This window comes from Zingiber officinale, chromosome 2A (genome assembly GCF_018446385.1).
Source record: "Zingiber officinale cultivar Zhangliang chromosome 2A, Zo_v1.1, whole genome shotgun sequence".
Taxonomy (NCBI): Eukaryota; Viridiplantae; Streptophyta; class Magnoliopsida; order Zingiberales; family Zingiberaceae; genus Zingiber; species Zingiber officinale.
Window position 1 is genome coordinate 177,599,294 of NC_055988.1, and position 15,495 is coordinate 177,614,788.

Below are 15,495 nucleotides of genomic sequence, written 5' to 3' on the forward strand. Positions count from 1 at the left end.
TACGTGATCGAGGTCACACTATAAGAAAAAAGTTGAAAGATAATGCTTTTAAGCATTATCTATGTGGCTGAAAAAACATTGTTAAAAGTATTGTTATTAAAAGTTCTCAAAGACAATGCATAAAAAGTGTTGTCGTTTTTACAAAGACAACGCTTTTGTAAAGCATAAAAAGCGTTGCCATTTTTTTTTGTAAAAGATAAAAATCGTTATTTTTTTCTTTTTACAAAATTGTTGTCTATTATATTTATAACACGAATTGCTTAATTAAACCTTTATAAATAACACTAATTAAAATACCATGAAAATATAATTGATCAATTTTCTTAATATTGAATCAGAAATGTGTCATACAATTTAAATAGAAAATATGTAGACATAATCCACAAACTTTGGATTCATGTTAAATCTATATAAAAGCAAAAACCCTGCATACTAGATATTGGTGCAGGAAGGACCAGGTGATCGAACCTAAGTTTTGATTATAACAAAAGGTTCAAAGTTAAAGTTTCTTGTGATCTAATGACTTGAACTAAGTGTGCAGAAAGTCCTAAGTGATCTTATGGAATCCGTATTTGATATAATTACAACCAATGGAGAAGAAGTCATTGAAGAAGGAGAAGAAATCCTTAAAGAAAAAATCATTCAAAAAATTCCTCAACGGTTATACAAACTAACTGAAGAGTTAGAAGTACTAGCACAGGATGAAGATGAAGAAGATGAACATGAGCAACTAATGAAACAAGATCAAGAAATTCGTACAAGAAAAGTCAGACGAGTGGTGATTTATACTGACTACAGCGTGAATCCCAAGACTATCGATGATGAAATAAACGAGTTGGCTTTGATACGTTACTCACAACAACCTGATTTTCGTCGAGGTCTAATCAAAGGATCCTTACACGCTCAAAGACGTAAAATAGTTATTTGGAACACATTCTAAGCATATGTAAATTCTCCGTTTTTTTAATCGAGTAGAAAACAAATTTCTTTTTCTCTTTTTAACAAGATTGATCAAAATATTAAGTCTATTTTTAAGAATTTTGCAAAGAAAAAACCAAAAATGAAATTAAAAATTGACCATTTTGAGAAAGAAAAGATGAAGAAAACTATGAAGGCTCTCGATGAAAACGAGAAGAAGAGAGAAGAAGAAAATGAACGAATGACAATAGCAGAAATTTGGGATAACGTTATATTTGCTCAAGCAATAAGAAGTTTGATACTCCTGATCTACGCTTTTCTTAGAAAAAACATTATATTGCTTTCATTGATAATAGCTAAAAATGCTGGATGTATGTTATCATTCCAATACCCCAAGTGGTATGAGGATTTTAAGGACGGGAAGAGTGAAATGCATGTTAAATGTACATATAATGGTATTCCACTATCAGAAATAGAATTTCCTCAAGATTGGTTAACAGATGGTCTTTAGGTAAAAATACTATTTCCTTTCCATTTAAAACCTTGGCGAAGATCTAAACTACAATCTCATCATGGAGAGCCAATGAAAAAAAAAAGTAAAGCAAGAAAATTCTAGTTTTTTAATAGTTTGGGGAATGGAAATAGAACTTCCTTTTGGTCCTGCTCGAACCCTACATTCGGTTTTTGAACCCATATATAAAGAACTAAAAAAAATATTTGAAAAGTGAAAAAGAATTATTTTCTACCTCTAAAAGTAAAAGTTTCAAAACCATGGGTTATCCAAAATTTTCCAATTCTAAAATGAATAATGAATAATCATGAAGAAGTAAACCTAATTTATTTATTTGAATTCAAGAAGGTGAAAGTATATGAACCAAATGAAAAATGCAAAATATTCAAAAGATAAGAATAAGATTATTCCTGAATCGACCATGCAAATTCAATCTATGAATTGGATAAATTTTTTATTCATAGAAAATGAAATGAAAGATCTCGTTGATAAGACAATTATAATCAGGAATCAAATAGAAGAAATTACAAAAGAAAAAAAAGTTCCAGCCTATGATGATAAAAGACCAGAATTAAGGAAAGATATTTGGCGGATATTCAAAAGAATAAATACTCGATTAATATGCAAATCACATTATTTTATGAAATCTTTCATTGAAAAAATGTACATGGATATCCTGCTATGTATGGTTAGCATTTCGAAGGTCAATGCACAACTTTCAATAAAAAAAATTATCAATGAATCCATTTACAAGGATGAAAGAAATCAAGAAGGAATTGATGAAACAGATAAACATAGAATGAACTTTATTTCGATTATAGAAAAAGAAAAGGACTTTTCTAATCCTAGTAATAATTCAAATACTTATTACAATTTATCTTCCTTGTCCCAAGCATATGTATTTTACAAAATATCACAAACCCAATTACTTAACAACCATCACTTTAGATCTATTCTTCAATATCGCGGTACCCATCCTTTTATTAAGGACAAGATAAAGTATTATCTATAATCTGAGGAATATTTAACTCCAAATCAAGGTATAAGTATAAGAAAATAAAGAAGCCTGGAATGAATGAATAGAAAAACTGGTTAAAGGGTAATTATGCATACAATTTATCTCAAAGCAAATGGTCTCGATTAGTATTAGTAGCAAAAAAAAATGGAGAAAAAAAATCAACTAAAATTGTATCAATGAAATTTTCTTCATATAAAAAAAAAAAAGACCGATCAATTCATTACAAAAAAGAAAATTTCTACACAATGTATTTATGGCCAAATCAAAAATAAAAATTTAAAGAGCAATATGTATATGATCTTTTATCACATAAATATATATATTTTGTGAGAATAGTAAAGATTCCTCTATTTATAAATCGAAATTACAATTAAAAAAGGAACCAAAAAATTCCATATAATTTCAACATACAGAAACCCGAATTGTTTTATGAAATTGATAATTCCATAGAAAAAAATTATGTTTTTAATAAGCATAAAAATCTGAATAGGAAATATTTTGATTGTTAAATTCTATATTTTTACCCGAAAAACACTTCTTGCTAAATGATGATGTCATCATATGGAACAGTAAAAAATATGCTTGTGTAGCACTATTAATAATGGAAGATGAGTATCAGCTCCGGTCCTTCTACAGAGGAGGCTCGGGGCGGAAAAAAAATTCAAAATAAATTTGGGCCCCAACTACTCAAGGCCCCAATTATATGCATAAAAAGATAAAAGTAAAAGACAATATCAAAAATTCTGAAATATGAATTTGGGCCCAACTATTCAAAGCCCCAATTACATGCCTATAATACATAATACTAAAAAAAAAAAAAATTGGGCCCTCTCAAATTATGGGCCCAGGGCCATCGTCCAGTGACACCCTCCTCCAGGGCCGACCCTAATGAGTATGTTGTGTAGCTGTCTAGCTAAGAAGGTTCCTAAAGCATCTAAAAATTGATGAGGACAGTGGGAGTCTTGTTATAATGTACTATGATAGTTAAGCTGCTATAGTCTTTGCTAAGGATCCCAAATATCACCGTAAGGGTAAGCACATAGAAATTAAGTATAATTTTGTAAGGAATATTGTGGACAAGAAAAAGATAATTCTTAAGTATATCCCTACATGGGCTATCCCTGCAGATCCTTTTACTAAGTCATTGATTAAATAGTCATTTCAAGGACATGTGTTGTCTTTGGGACTTCGAAGAATGTAACATATTGTAAAAACAATTAGATATATGAAATTTTCATGATCTATTTAGTGTATATGTCTTTGTTACATTTTAATAAAGTCTCGATAAACATATTGGCAGATTAAGATTAGTCCACTTATATGGACAATCATCTATATTTGTTAAGTATAAATAGAGGTAAAATCATTACTTATGGGACAACTTTTGTAGCTGTGAATAGAGACATATCCATAAGTTAAGGTTGTCTTGATAATTGTGTTAAGATGAGATCATTTATGCAATGATCGAAATAAATGAACCCACCATTTATTAAATCTTCTTAAGACCAGATTGGGTCCCCTCTGGGCGGGGCTGTGGTTGAGGCATGGGGTATTGTCACATGAAGTCTTGGGGTCGAAACTCAGCACATTTGATAGCATGCCTTCCCCCATGCCTTGGCTACTTGCACTAATGGCTAATAGTCATCCGTGATTTACCTCCTCTATGTTGACCTAGGGACGGATTGGCGGGGGCACTGGGGTGGGCGAATCGCCTTTAAACCACATGCTTAAGGCTAGATTGGAATTCATATGTTGAATTTAGGATTATACATTAGGTATGTCTAAATCAAAATCCGTATGATGTTAAATTTTGAGAAAAATATGCACTCTTTTTGGTAGAGAGAAAAATATCCTAGCGTTTGATTCATACTAAATGTGCTATGACAACAATAAAGGTTGTAGGAGAATGGATCCCTGATTCTCTACTATGTGAGACCCTTGAGATTATAATTTAATCTTAATTCTACCCTAAGTAACTATTTAGCTGTCTACTTGAAGTTTTGATTAGTGTCTGCTATTTTAACATATTTCCTATTGGCTATGGATGATTTGGTCCATGGAACATAACTAGAAAAGTGACTGATTAGAATGAATATATTTTAGCTGAAAATGAAGATTAAGATTAATTTATATATTTGACATTTAATTACGGGTACTAGTTATATTTTTTATTTAGTAAATAAAATATAATTATCAATAATTTTATTGATTGGAGATATTGAACATACTCTCGACATAATACTCATTATGAGGGATCAGAGATGTTCATAATAATATAAAAGATTTAATTTGGGATAAAGGCAAGATATTGATGTCTCGGATTCATTCTATAGAGTAGCTAAGTTAAGTGTAACAATTTTCTTAGTAGTAATTGCTCATTGTTCATGCTATCTCACAAATCATTTTTCCTGATGTATGAATTGAATGTTTATACATAGTCTTTGTGACTAGATATCGTTTATGGATTGACATAGATGAGTGAGAGATGTTGGACATTAAGGAGACGAAGGGACGCCTCTTTCCTTTTGTTTTCCTCATTGATTCATGCGTTAAGGAGACTAAGGGGCGCCTCTTCCCCTTCGTCTCAATCCTTCTATAAAAGGATGTCCAAGTTCCATACGAAGAAGGTGTGAGTGCGAATAGGTTGAGAAGAGATCAAGAGGGATTTGATTTGTAAAATTTCTAAGAAAGTTTTAAGGTGATAATCTTCTTGGTGACAGGGAGCTTTACAACAGCAGCATCTTATCCGAGTTCTCCTTCAAAAGATCACTGTAAGCTTTTATTATTATTTTGTATAATAGAGTAATAATTCTTTATTATTTAGTTCAATACACCAACAATACGGAAAGATTCTTACTAAATGACTAGCGACTAAATACACACGAACGCGTGTGTAATTCAACGCAATATCAAATTTGAAGACGGGTATTACCTTTATTTTTTTCTTTCTTTGAAGCCGAACCCTTTATTCTACATATAAAAAATGCAAGAAAAAGAACAAAGATAAAAGAGATGAGAAAAGCATAAATTTTATAAAATCTATTAAAAGATAGTAAAAAAAAACCCAAGGCATTCTCTAAATTAAATGTGTATCTACACATATCGAAATCCCTGCGAAAACGGTTTTGTTTATTTGCCCCCCAAAAACACAAATTTTTAAATGATATTATTTTTATATAGATTTATTTTATTTTATTTATATATATATTATTTGACCCCACTAAATTTAGTTGTTTATGTTTGGTCTAAGAATATGTTTTTTTTAAAGAAATATAATATGTTTAATAATTATTTTTGTTATTTAATATTCGGCCTCAAATGAAATTTACACATGTTACCCTTCAAGTAGGGGTGTCAAAAATGAACCCGACCCGACGACCCAACCCGAGTCGACCCGAAAAAAATCGGGTTCGGGTTGGGCATTTTCGGGTTCGGGTTGGAGGTTGGGTCGGTGTTGGTTGTCCCGGGTTGGCTTAAATATAGGGTTTTGTGGGTTTTTTTAGAGTTAAATCAAATTTTATTTTAAAAATTTAGATGTTTTTATGTATATTAATATCATGTTTGTATGATAATGATGGAATATTGAGATAAAAGTGAAGAATTATAGGGAAAATAGCCCAAAAAAGTCGTTTTGAATCGGATTTTCGGGTTATATGGGTCGGGTTCGGGTTGATCGGGTTGGTCGGGTTCGGGTTCGGGTTGAGGTGTTTTGGGTTGAACTCGGGTTCGGGTTGGGTTAAAAAAAAAAAAAAAAAAACTCAACCCGACCCAACCCGACCCGACCCACCCGAATTGACACCCCTACCTTCAAGAAAGGTATCTATTTTTTTTTTCTAGTAATCGATGTACACGCGTTATAAATATTTTAATATTTAGTTAAAATTATATATTTGTTATAAAAATTAATAAGTTGAAAAAAAAACTATGTTTGTGTAAAACCAAATTATAACATGTAAATGTAAAACTAAAAACTTGGATTCATTTAAAAAGAAATAATATGCACATGAAGAGAAGAGTCTACCTTATATTATAAATGCCTAGTAGCCGTTCACGGTGGTTCATGCTGGAGCGAAGGTTCTTCAGAACAACTCAAAGCACAGCTGGGGTTGGTCGGAAAGTTTCCTAGGTTCGAGCACCACTCGTACATGACCGGAAACCAAAGGAACTATGAGTGAATCGGTCGGATATCGCTGAACTAAGCTCACGCCAAGGCTTTGATCGGGTCGCGTAAATCAATTTTCAAATTGGCTGATACAAGGCTTAGATCGAAGGTACATGTCATAGAAAAAAAAATATGGAAGTGCCACATCAGTGACCCCTAAAGCCGGTCCCACGGATATAGAGGAAGGTAAATGCAGGTACACAGTTGAAAGTGTATAGCCGGGATGCTAATCCCAGGTAATGATACTCCGAGGATCGAATACTGGACCTTTCGGCCACGAAATCATACGCCCCCAATTGTACTACGTCCTGGGGACAAAGGTACATGTCATAGGCTAGCACTCATGATGGTCATTGGCCATTTTCTAGTCGAGGAGCAGCGAATTTTGGACAAGGATGAGGGTGACAAGATTGAGGGTTAGGGATTATTGGGTTTCTTTTTTTGTGGAATAATTATGTATTTTAATTTGTCAAATGTGAAATAAAAATATACAAAGGTTCTTAAAAAAGTGTTGTTCTAGAGTAAAAAATAAAAAAACAAAAAAACAAAAAAAAGGGACATAGATAATGATTTTTAAAAAATATTGCCGTAGATATAAAAAAAAATACTCATAGACAACATTCTTCAAGAAATATTATCTTTGACCCCCAAAAACACTAATAAATAATGAATATTTGAAAAAGGGTTATCCTTTATTTAAAAAATAAACAACAATTTTCACTAAAAGCGTGGTAAAAAAATAACACTTTTTATAAAGAAAAAATATTATCTTTTAAGTACTGTGTATGAACTTTTTTCTTGTAGTGTCGTGAAAGAAAGGTTCTAGCTGAGAAAGTTTCACGTCATGATCGTAGTGTCTGAGATCTTAAAGATTGTAAGTTCGCTTATCATAATTTTACTTCCACTTTTAAAAACTCCTATCAAAGCCGTGGTTGAGAGGAACAGTACAAAGATGTCGATTTTTGAGTTGATATGCTCAAATTTTATGGTATGTTACAAGTAGAGAGTTTTATTGATTAGATCAATGAAGTGGAGTAAATTTTTTATTATGAGGAAGTAACATTGGTTGTCTTCAAACTCATAGGTCTAACATCGGTATGGTGGGAGCAATTGTGACACTTATGAGACCAACAAGGTAAGACCAAGATCAAAGTTTGGAAGAAAAAGATGAAGAATCACTTTTTTCTATTTGGATATATTCAATCTCTATCTCAACGACTTCATGCATTAATGCAAGATGCAAGTTTCCAGCATGTCCTAGGTGAACAGCCACATAACCGGAAGCCAATGATTAGGAGTGACCAAAATCATTGGCCAGCTAGCTCGCCCTTAGGATTATTGTTCTATCTAGCGGTCACCATAGAACAATGATTTGTTAATTAAGGAAGACATGGAAGAGGAGACCTAGACGATTAGTGATTAGTTTATGATGAGAAAGAAGTTGACGAGATACTTATGATGATGACGGTAAGACTTTGATCATTCATGAGAGTTAGTTGACTTCAAAGAACTCTTAGAAAGTAATTCGATAGAGAGCATAGACAAGGAAAATAAACTTATTTATATGATTTCTATTTGTTTGAGATATACATTTTATAAAGAAACATTATAGTACTCGGTCAATTGATAGAGTAATAAAGACTCGGCCAATTGATAGAAAAAATAAAGGAAAGATTCTAATTATTATGTTTAATCCTAATTTGGTTTGATATGATATTGTTGAATGATTCTATTTGACCCTCCAAACTGGAGATCTCAACAAAATAAAAATCAATTCCCATATATTTTTTACGAGAATGAAAGATTGGATTTATTATAAGATATATTGTTTCAATATTATCATACCAAATATTTGGTGTAATATTTGATGTAAGATGAAATTCAGAGAGTAGTGATTGAAACCAAATAATTTTAGATGTATTTACTATAACTTTATATTCTACCTCAATCTTGAACGAGATACCGTAGGGGATATACAATATGGCTTTATATTCTTCCTCAACTTTATATTGCTATCTCAAAGGTATTTGCTTTGAGAAAGGAGATAACCTTCCTCACGTGGAATAAATCCAACACCAATGACAACTCGACATCCCCTTCCACGAGCTCTAATGATCTCTTCAAAATCTATTGAACAAACTTATTTTACACAAGTAAACAAGGATCTAAATTGACATAGTGCGTGCGTGCCTCTATTCTTCCATGTACGTTGTTGCCGGCTGCACCGCCTCCACTTGTTGAGTCTGCAATCTTACAAAGAAGATTGATTTGCCGTCGTCTTTGATGCTTCTTGGAATTGCTTGCTCCCTCCCTCAACTTTTTGCTACTGGGATCTCTGCTCCAATCTACCACTGTCATCGCCAACTTCCTTCCTAACTGCTACCGTTCCTTCCTAACTGCTACCGTTGAAATTTCAGCTCGCGCCACCATTGTCACCACAGTATCTCTTTGAGCTAAGGTTATGTTTGGTAGGATGTAATCTGCCTTATAATGTAATCAGGATTATATTACAAACTGATTATTTTGTTGGTTTAATTTTAAACTTGTAATGTAATCTGGATTACAAAAGGTAGTGAAATTTTATAATCTGGATTACAAAGCAAATACTATGTAATCCGATTATATTACGAGGTTACTGTTTAACCAAAATTTAAATACTGAATATACCCCTAGTCCATCGCGACCGCCGCCCACCGTCGTCGGCCGCCGCCACCTGTGGTGACCACCGCCAGCCACTGCCGGCTATTGTCTCCGTCGCCGGTTGCCGATTGTCGACGGCCAGCGGCGGCCGATGGAGGAGGCCAACGACGGTGGCCGCTGGTTGCTGCAAGCTCCGACAGAGATGAGGTGGCCATCGATAGAGGTCACAGGATATTTTTATATTTTTATAATAATACGAATTACATTATTTATAAAAAATAATTGACACCAAACAAAAGAACGTAATCATCTTGTAATCAAATATTACATATATTATAGTAATATAATCAAGATTATATTATATTACATTACAAATTTAATTACATTACATCCAACTAATCTAACTTCTCTTCTCTCTTTCTTTCTATATTTCCGCTGTAGCTCTTTTCTCTCACTGGAATCCTTCTTTCCATGTACAATTTTAAAATTATCACTTTCCAAGACTTGGTTTTGCTAATTGCATTGCTTTCTTCCATATCAAATCCCCTAACATTTGATATTTTGATCCGGTCCTTCTCGTTTTTTCTCTTTCTAATTTTACTTTTATTTACTATGTAAGATAAATAATCAACATGACCAAAGATAAAATTTAAAACAAGGTTAAATTTATCACAGTATGAGACGTACTGAAAATCAATATTTTAAAAAATTTGATTAGTCATCGAAGAAAATGTCAAATTTATCTCAGAATTAGACATATTAGTATTCAATATCTTAAACAATTTGATACAAATTTCGTTGGTAGTCTTATAGTTTCAAGACAACCAACTACAAAAATCTATCCTAAAGTCCATCTGTATTTATTTATGATAAATCCTAAAATTTTCTTCATCTGAATGATCATGCCATATTATATTATAATATATATCCTTATAGATGTAATATGTTTTTGATATGATTTCTATTTGTTTGAGATATATGAATTATAAAGAAACATTATAGTATTCGGTCAAAGACTAATAAAGACTTGGTCAATTGATAGCAAAAATAAAGGAAAGATTCTAATTATTATGTCTAATGCTAATTTGGTTTGATATGGTATAAAATAAATGAGAATTATTGGACAGTTTTGCCACAATCTTTAGAAATACGAGTATGTTCTGTGAAGACGGAGAAAGAAACAAAGACAGTCATTGGTGATGGTGTCGAAGGCAAAATCAGGGAGAAAGAGGCCATGCTTTGTGTCGGGAAGTCTGCAAGTATTCATTATGGTACTGGATCAATATCAATTTTCTTTAGTCAAGGTCATGCCAAAATGGATGACATTGTCATCATAGATCAGTCATTTATTGAAGCCATTACGGAAGATAGCCATGGTGCATCGGCAGTGCCTCAAAAGACTGAAGAAATGCTTGTTTCCTGACTAAGACCACCTACACTTGTCCAAAACCAAATCATGCAGGTTAATAATCCTCAAGAAAAATATGAACCAAGTCAGTTGCAAATTGCAGAGACTGAAGTTAGTAAAGGAAAAGCTTGTGTTGGCAAGTGGTTTACAAGAAAAAAGGTCTACTATGACATTTTCTTAATGACACTTATAAAAAAATGTTATTATAAATATTTTATAATGACATTTATCAAAAATCAAAAAATAATAATAACAATAACATATTAAACCCTTTATTATGACAGTTTTGATAAATGTCAATATAAAAACAATTAGTTTAATAATTTACGTAACTTAATAAACACAATTATATTAGACCCTTTCTTTTCCCTTTCCCTGTGCCGATTCTTTTTCTCACGCCGCGTGATATTTTTCTCACGCCGCTAGGTTTCCTTTCGCCAGCAATCGAGCTCATTCTCCTTCGATCGAAATCTCCTCTTTTCCCGACGTCGCACGCCGCAAGTCTCCTTCAATCGATCTCCTCTTTTCCTTTCGTTCGCACGCCGCAAATCGACAATCACACACGGCCAGGTTTTACTTTTCGCACACCACCACTTTGTCCTTAGATTTCATCTTTTACCTACGCCACACCTCTCGGTCACGACGCACGAGATTTCTATTTTTTGCAGGCAGCCGCATTTCTTTCTCATGCGGCAAGCCGCCGCTCACACAAACCTCTGCTGCGAACGCGCCGAATCCACCCTTCATCTTCTTAGGTTTGTGTATGTGCTAATCCTATCTTGTTTCTAGGTTTTTGCATATTTTTTTTTGTTTTGTTTTGCTTAGTGTTACATTTTTTTTTGTTTTGCTTAGTGTTACATTTTTGTAGATTTTTTTTGCTATGTATCCAAATTACCAACAATTGAAGAATCTTGATTACAATTTTCCAGAACATCCCTCTGATCAACTTCAAGTTTTTTGAAATTATTCAAACTTTATTAAGCTAATTCACGTCTTTACACCTACTGTATCTGTCTGTTGTGCAATTTTCAAGCCTCTTTGTGAAATGATTTTCATGCTTGTTGGTAATACTATCTATTATTGGGGTAGTACCATGTGGTAAAGTAGTCATGAAGCTTAGTTTGTGTGCTCATTCAAATTTACATTAAAGAGCATTTCAGTCGTAGTTCTTAGTAATAGCTATACCCTGTTTATTTTGCCAATTTCATACAGTTATAAAGGTTCAATCAATTTAAGGAACCTGATTGTAGTTGTATTTATTCTATAGAAAACACAAGAAATAATGAGCATGTAAGATTAAAAAGTCAAACATATGTCATTATCATGTTTTGATTCAAATCGAAGGTGCTGATAACTTCTATTACATTTACTTCTAAAATGTGTTTACGCAATAGAATGCTAGTTTAAACCTGGTCTTTGACATAGCTTTGTTGATATGCATGATAAATTGTGTTCTATAGTATTGTAATGCAAGTGTATTTATGCATACTGATTTACTTATTGTATTGTATCTTTTGTATGATTGTGAGTTCCCGAGGGCATGATGCTTACTGAGGTTTTGAACTTTTGTCTTCCTTATTCCAATTGCTTAGATGAAATGATCTTTCCTCAATCAGTAATTGAACTTTCTGCTACTAACTTCTATTTCAAATGGCATTCAGGAACATGATGGGGATCTAAACAATGCTATTAGCGCACATTTTGGTGAAATAGACAGGGTTATATATGCATTACTATGTTTTACCATTTACTCAATACATAGTATTTGTGACTTTAGAAATGCTAGTGTTTATCATTAAATTATTTCCTAGGTTAGTTTAGAGTCATTGTCTCATCTTTATACTTTGTTGATTTTGCTTAAATACAGACAGTAGAGGAAGAAACAACATTTTGTGAACACTATTGGGAGAATCATGGAAGTGGGCAATGCTGGATCTGCTGAAGCATTTGATTTAATACGAGTTTTAGTATCCCCAAACTTAAAATGCTTTAGAGAATAATTTACTATATCTGTGCTTTTGTCTGTATATTATGAGTGCTCGACCTTAGTAGCAAGGTAGTTTGAAGTCATAAAGTACACATTTGACTAGACTTCTAGTAATGAAGTAAATGTCAAATGAAACTTCAAGCAAAATATTCAGTTACGGAATATATAATGTCTAGTTTGACTTCTAGTTTGAGTCTACATGCACTTCAGACTTTGAAACTCATATACAATGTCTCTGAATGGTAGCAAAGCATCTCAGCTACGGAATGTCTGCCCGTGCATTTACTGCTGCTGCTGAAACTCATATATAATTTTTGCTTTTTATTTTTGTTGCTGCTGCTCCCATCTAACTTCAAGTTTAATGCTTCTGTTGCTCTCACCAGTTACGTTAAGATAATATAATATTTCTGTTCAAGTAAAACATGTATCTGTTGATTAGCTTTATTAGATTCTGTTGATTAGTTAAGATAATATAATATTTTTATGCAAGTTTGATGCTTTTTGAAAAACATGCTTCTGTTGATTAGCTTTACTAAATTTTGTTGATTAGTTTTATTGAAGTAACTGAAGGTGGAAAACATGCCATTTAGATTGGGATGAACTTGAATATTTGCAGGAAAAAGAAAAGGGACACTCTCCATCACGAGTTGAATTATTCCAGGCTTGCTTTACTCATGCCAATGGAAGTCCTTCAAGTAATATTGTAGCAGAGAGATTGGTAAGCTATTTTATACTCTTCAACTATGTTGTACAGATTTATTCATTGTATTTGTAGGTGATAGGTACTTGGATTTTTGTGAAGCTATACGACGGTTGAAGATGGTCTGCCTAGTTAGTTTTATTTTATAAAACTCTGTTCTAGAACTTAATATTTTGAGTGTAGTGTGTTGTTAGTTTTGGATGTAAAGAACTTGTCGTTAGTTTGCATTTGTAACTTTGACTCAAATATTTGTTGGATGAATTTAGATTATCTATTTGCACTTTAAATAATATTTTATAATTTTTTTCTATTCTAAATGGTGGATGGATTGTGATGATGTGCAAATATTGAATTCATGTTATATATTCTATATAAATATTAATGATCATTTTAAATATATTTATAAATTATTATAACGACATTTGGTAATGTCATAATAGATTAGTTAAGGTGACATTTAAAATAATTTTATAAATTATCTTTACTGATATTTTTTATTGTCCTTATAAAAAATATAAATATCATAATAAATGAGTTTTGGTGACATTTAGCTTTATCACTGTTATGATGATAACACGACATATATAAATGTCCATAAAAAAGACTTTTCTTGACATTTTAGAGTATCGTTATATCTTTAAATTAGGATACTTTTCATGTTAGCATTGATATTGTATAACAACGTTATAAAATGTCAGGATATTGAGGAGGGTCTAAGACGACATCACTTTATAGGGCGTTTTTGATAGATGTCACTAAAACGTTAATGTCATCATACATATGTAATAAGGATATTTATGTGTGTCAAGATAGACTAATTTTCTTGTAGTTATATAATTCGGTGATCTAGATGATAAAGGATTACAAACATCTATTGATGCCAGGCATTCTGCAATATCTGTAAATTTCCAGAATTTAGTAACAAGAACAAGACGTTGGTGGTACAATATTCTATTAGGGTTGAGCAGGACATCGAATGGGGCGGAGGCTATATAAAGTTTCTTTCTGAATATGTTAGTCAGAAGAAATTTGGTGGTGATACTTCATACAGTTTAATGTTGGGAAGTTTATTGTTGGTTCCCAACATTTGTTCAACACAAACAAAGAAGCTCCATCTAATCCTTTCTTACCAGGAGAAGAATTATCTCGTAAAAAAAAATTTACAATGTGGGACGGATAAGCTTAATTACCCATGTCTACACATTTATTCTTAGATCTGATGCTTCATATATCCACCTCGCCAACAATCAAGAAGGATAATTTGGGACCCCCGCGGGTTGGATCAACCGGTTAAGGCGTGACATCCTTGCACAATGAGTCGTAGGGTCGAAGGTCCACGGACGCGCACTGGATGAATAATCTGGGCCGGCTGTGTTAAATTCCGGAGACACCACGCTTTACCCGGGCCAACATTCACCGCTGATTTACCTCCTCCTAGGATCCCTGTGGGGCCAGGCCTAGGGGGCCGCTGGGCGGCGGGACCCGCCTTTTGCACAAAGAAGGATAATTTGGGGATTTTTTTTTTTTTTTTTTTTGCCGAGCTAAGTTGCGTCAGCTTTTCACTCAAGCGGGGGTAGTAAATGGTGATGTTTGCCACATGAGGTCGCGGGGTCGAAACTCAGGATAGTCGGGGCGTAAATCCCCGGTCCCTGTGCAACTCACCCCACCTGCCACATGCTCGCTCAGGATGCTGTGATTTACCTCCCTCGTGATGACCTTAGGTCGGGTGCGGCGGGGGCGGTGAGGGCGAGCGATTTCGCCTTTTTGCCACAAGAAGGATAATTTGGGGGTTCTCTCAGGACGGTCTAGTGACTAGCGCATGAGGTATTGTCATTATGAGGTCTGGGGTTCGAATCTCGACAAAGTTGAGATAAATATCTCCCTTATGTGCTAGTCAGTATTCCAAAGGCTAGTAGTCGTCCGTGATTTACCTCGTCCGTGTTGGCCCTGGGATGGGTTGACGGGGGCGTTGGGGACGAGTGTATTTACTTTTTGTCACCACAAGAAGGATAATTTGGGGTCCCCGTGGGATCATCTAGGTGGTTAGCAGGGGCAAATTGTCACAAGTAAAGTAGGAGTTAATCCCTGCCCGAGGGTGGAAATACCTGAGGGAGCGTGATAAATGACCCCTCCCTCTTGTAGGGTCACTTG

General features: G+C 33.6%; 1 long non-coding RNA gene across 4 annotated transcripts; it reads left to right on the forward strand.

Annotated features, from left to right (window-relative positions):
- The first annotated feature begins 11,022 nt into the window (after positions 1-11,022).
- Positions 11,023-13,631, forward strand: LOC122043484. 4 transcript variants are annotated; one of them, XR_006129511.1, is made up of 3 exons: positions 11,023-11,227; positions 11,326-13,362; positions 13,420-13,631. It is a non-coding gene; the product is annotated as an uncharacterized LOC122043484 (long non-coding RNA). The 4 variants fall into 4 exon arrangements; XR_006129510.1 differs by having other exon boundaries at positions 13,427-13,631; XR_006129512.1 differs by having other exon boundaries at positions 13,447-13,631.
- The last annotated feature ends 1,864 nt before the right edge of the window (positions 13,632-15,495 follow it).